The 5100-nt window shown below is 41.7% G+C and overlaps 1 protein-coding gene and 1 long non-coding RNA gene across 2 annotated transcripts in view; both read right to left on the minus strand.

Annotated features, from left to right (window-relative positions):
- The window catches only part of LOC111665619 (B-cell receptor CD22-like), a 30696-nt gene that overhangs the window by 19690 nt on the left and 5906 nt on the right, over positions 1-5100 (minus strand). The gene's annotated exons all lie outside the window — the stretch shown is intronic.
- LOC147818299 (uncharacterized) lies at positions 2058-3203 on the minus strand. Its single transcript, XR_015438110.1, has 2 exons — positions 3020-3203; positions 2058-2837 (listed from the first exon to the last, which is right to left on the minus strand). It is a non-coding gene; the product is annotated as an uncharacterized LOC147818299 (long non-coding RNA).

The following is a 5100-nucleotide window of genomic DNA, read 5'->3' on the forward strand; positions in this document are numbered from 1 at the left end:
CCAAGGGCCTTTGGGCAGCTACTGAGGAGGTGCTCTAGGGATCCTCTTCCAGAGCAGAGAGGACAGGAGGGCGTCTCACTCTTGCCCCAGACGTGTAGGTTTGCTGGGCTGGGTAGGGCATCATAGACAGCTTGCACAAGGAACCGGACGTGATGGAAGTCTTCCTGCACCATGTTAGACCAGGTGATCCTGCGCTGCAGTACACTCTCCCACCTCGTTCACGCTCCCTGCTGCCTGAGCCCCACCGTCCTGCTCACCCGCTCCTCCTCCACGCCTGCTCCGACCTCTTCCTGGATAAGATGGCGTCTCTCCTTGACCTGGGCCTTCAAAACCTTCATCTTTGGGAAGTATCCAAAGCCGGGTCTGCCAGTTGCTGTGCTGCCCACCAGCGCTTTTTGCCTTAGGCATGACTCTGCCACCTCCACTGCTTTCTCTGCTCTCCATTTCCACCCTGTCTTCACCTCAATAAAGGCTGATGACACCTTCTGGTCCCTGGACAGTTGGTTATTCTGCTGCTGTTAAACTCATAGCTGCTCCTCTCGTCTCTCTGTGTGACTCCAGAGACAATAAAACACATCAGCTGGTGAACAATGAATGAAAGAAATATCAATCTTATCAAAAACACGTATTAGATAAGAAAAAAGTGATGTTCCTCCGTGCGTAGTGCAGCAAACAGAAGACAGAAGTCAAGCTGTTAAAAGAAGATGGATTCCTTCCTCTTTACATTCTTAATATTCATGAAGTCAGTACAAGTCTGACCTACAATCGTTTCGTCATCTTACAAATTACAGCGGAAGTCCTGAGAGGCAAATGACTTAAGAACATCTGTGAAAACAGGTGAAAGAAAATGTTTTGGAGCTGAAAAGAAATCTTCTGTCAGAATCTTGACAGAAAAACTTGAGGTTTTTGACAGTTCAACTATTGATACTTACAACTGACAATTGGTCAAACCTTTTCATGTCAAGGATCCTCAAATTGATACGAACCACGTCATGGACCACATCTGATTTGTTTTTCACTCATTAACAAGTGTTGATATGCAACAAGCCAGTTTCCCAGTTGATGTTTTTCACTCATTAGCTGCTTCTAGCTAGTAGGCTAACGGCTAACTTCAGTGTAGCTAACACTAAGGGCAGATCCTTCACATTTATCCAATTCAAAATTCCATATTTTTACAGACTCAAGTTTTCTAGACTTCTCAGTAGATTTTTCAGACCATATTTGACATCTGATTACGAATCGCTAGATGTTTATTATACAAATAAATGATTTTAATATCCAAACGTTAACTGTTATACTCTGAGCTCTGAGCGTCATGTTCGGTTCATAATGGCTTCCGGCCTCCAGGGGGCCTCCAAACTCCCACCAACTCTGGTATCAGTTTCTTTACTTTTCTTTTTCTTTTTTATGACCAAATCACATAAATTAATTAAGTATGTGTGTGTTGAAATACGAACCAATGAATGCAGAATTACTTCATTTGTAAATAAAAATGTTATGATCGGTTTGTCGGCTGTGTCTGTGTCATGATGACGAGTGAGGTCAGAGGTCAGGGGTCAAGCGGTGACCGCGGGAGTTTAGCGGCAAAGCCGGCTCGTGCTGAAAGGGCTTCTTTAAACATCATGAAAATCAAAAGTTGGAGCAACAAAGAGAAAAAAGAAAAGCACCCTGAGAAACTGAAGTTCTGACAAACGAACCATCTATCTCAACGTTTCAAACCTCGGCTACTCGGCACACTAGCATTAGCATAGCGCCTGGAGAGCACGATGCTAACGTTGCAGAGGAAGAGGAGAGTAACGCGACAGTCACTGACGTTAGTTCAGCTGAGCATCAGAGCGACAGCCATGAGACACACACCTGTTCATCTGCACCACCCTCATCTCCACCTGAGCAGGGTGAGCAGGTTACCAGTTTAACAGCACCACAACTTAGTACTCATACAGGGGCTCCGTGTTCTTAGTCCAGGCCTGGACGTATCAGACCCAAGACTGATTGTGTCTCTAAAGTGAATATCATGCCATGAAAAGTGATGATGCTCCATCAACTAACTCAACACAAATGTTGACTGTACTTTAATCATATTTTATCCTTAAAATAATCATACATTATCCAGTGTAACACGCTGTTATATTTATCTGACAATATGACAAGCAGTCTTCTTCCTATGCTTTAACTGAAGTAAAGTTTCAGACATTTTTTTGCAGCAAACATACATGGTTTGATAAAAGCAGGAGTCAGTGAGAAAATATGAATTTTCTTTGTAATTTGGTTCAAACAACCTTTTAAAAAACAATGAGCAAACAAACAAGTCTTTAACAACCCTACATAAACCACTGTTGTTTATATGTTTGTATTTTTTCTGATTTTCTTGATGCTGTAAAATCCAAGTATAAATAACAAAGCTCAGATTCATGGTGTGTTTTTGTTGTTGTTGACTGTGCTGTACAGTGCACATGGATCATTTCCATCTTCTTGGTATCTTGTTTAAAATAAAACAGCAGACAAATTTAAATGTATCCCTCTTTGTTCAGAGCTCTTCAAATATTAAACCAAAAATTTAATAAATGAAATTAAATTGTCCGCCCTTCAGTCAACTTTATGTCCTCCTTGGATTCAGTTCAATCAAGGCAAGTCAAGACAAGTCAAGGGGCCCCTTTTTGCTTTTCTGTATTTTGCTTAATCTTATCTGTAATCCCGATGGAGATCTGGGTCGTCCAGCGTCTTGGCTCTGACAGTCCCTCACGCGACAGCCGTTGATAAGCCTCACGCGACAGCCGTTGATAAGCCTCCCGCTCGCTGGACTCCTCTTCTCAGAAAATCGATCATTAAGAACCAACCTGCACACCGTACAAGTTAACTTCAGTTAACGTCAAATTCTCTGTTTAGTATGCAGATTAATATCAAGATCTTACGGTTATTTTCGAACACATTTCTCCGATTGTTTTTTTTCCTCCACCGTCATAAAGTGACATGAGCTAACATGGATTTTTAAGCTAGCACTGAAAGATAACACACTCACCGGAGAATTGTCATCAAAAACACGTCTAATAGCGATCTTCCTTCATCCTCTGGTAATCAATAATATCCTGGAACACGGCAAGTCTCTTCTGGACAACTTTAACACTGGTTTCAACAAGTATAAACAACTTTTCCTCTCTTTTTCTCTCAATGCTCGCTCCTACATCCTGGACTCCGTTCGTTTCCCCCCCCTTCTTTCTCTTGAGCGTCGCTACTGACAACAGCTCATTCTGCACGCGCTTACCGCCACCCTCCGGACTTTTAGCCAAACTACAACAATAACTAGCAAAAAAATGAATAAAGTAAATTTGACTGAATATGTGTTAAATGTAGGTAAATGAGGATTACATATGAATCAATGTGTATACAGAAAATAAATGAAGATTTAACTGTAACTTTCTCATGCCACTATAAACTATAAACAAGTGGAGTTAAAGAGTAGAGTTTAGAGTCTTAAATTTATGGGGGTTACATGTGAGAAGCAGATGCTGGCGTAGTGAAGGTCATCCTGCTGTCCTGCTGCTTGTCTCTGTGCTGCAGATGACGGGGTGTCACACACTGGACCCACGTTCAGCTGACGGGACAAACAGAACTCAATTATAACAAGACTTTTATTGTGCTGTTGTTGCACAAAATGACCGTACAGTAAAATACTTGCTGGATGGGATCAGGGGAGTTTGTTCTTCAGTTCTTATTCTTTACTTCAACAGGTACTGAGAGTTTCTGGAAACAGTTGTCACGCTTAACAAAAAGCTTTCTGTTGTAATTCCTACTGGCCACCAGCAGAGGTCGATAATATTCACAGGGTCCTTTAATGTTCATCAAATTAGCTGGTGAACCCTGAAAGATTTACATACGTCTACAATTTAGATTTTGTTTAGCTGAGTCTGAACAAAAGTATTAAAAGCATTTCTTATCCGCTCACCTCTGATCTCCTTCCCTCCTCCTTTCTTCACTTTCGTTACGTTTCCTCACTTTCTCTTTCACTCCTCACTTTCTTCTCTTTTCCTCTCCTCAAATCCAGACTTCTGCTTCCTCTTCTGTCCTCTCCTCCTGGTTCCTCATCATGTTTGTTATCCTCTCTCCTCTTAACATCTGCTTTTCACTCCTTTCCCACTCCCATCATCATCTTCCCTCCTCTTCCTGTTTCCTCTTCTGCTTCACTCTGGGGATGGACTCTGACAGGTTTTCTCCTGTCCTTTCTCCTTCTTCGCTCTCTCTCTCTCTCTCTCTCATATCACCGCCCCCCCTGCCTCCACTTCCACCTCCACCTCCTCCTCACGTTATTGATTCAAATAACTGTTCAGTATTTCTTATGCACAGTCTGACACGTTTTCACAGACGCAGAGTCGCTCGGAGCAGAGATGAGTCTAACAGCAGTGGCCAGTGGATTTGTTGTCTTTGTTCTCTCAGGTACTGTACAATTACATTTACATTTACATCTCTGGGTGTTCAGCACACTTACTTTATTTCAGGTTGAAGCTAAATTTATTGAGGAATCACTGAGATCATCAGTAGATTTGAGACGAACCTGCAGTTCCTGCAACAAAATTGACATAAAATAGATTATACTCGAGTAGAAAATGTTATTTGTCTTTAACTTTAATTTTATCAGTGGAAGAAAACCAAGAGTTTCCTTTCTGTGCAGTTGATTGGGCTGAATGTAAATCTCCACCAGCAGGAAAGAACAACAGATGAAACAAGAAAAAATAAGATGTTAGCGGTGAAAACAAAAGGTCAAATGTTGGTCATAAATAACAACAACAGCAAAGATCCATTGAACCATTGCAGCCACTCATGTTGTTTCTCACTTTCAACATTTCATTATCATCATACATGTGCACTAAACTTTACAAACCCAGTTAACATGTGATGTGATGTCCTGACCTTTCTCTTTAGTTTCACGCTCCTCACTTGACCACAGACAGGAAACTAGTCAGACACGTAGCGCCCCACTCTTCTAATAATTTATATTCTGGTTCCTTACTCTCTTTTTTATAAGTGCACTGAAGCTGGTGATTGTCCAGCTGCTAGAAATATCTCAGATTTCCTTCTGCGAAGCGACTCGACCGACGACTCGAA

This window comes from Seriola lalandi, unplaced genomic scaffold, assembly GCF_002814215.2.
Source record: "Seriola lalandi dorsalis isolate HSWRI2012SDOR001 ecotype SW California unplaced genomic scaffold, Sedor1 jcf7180002054656, whole genome shotgun sequence".
Classification (NCBI taxonomy): Eukaryota; Metazoa; Chordata; class Actinopteri; order Carangiformes; family Carangidae; genus Seriola; species Seriola lalandi.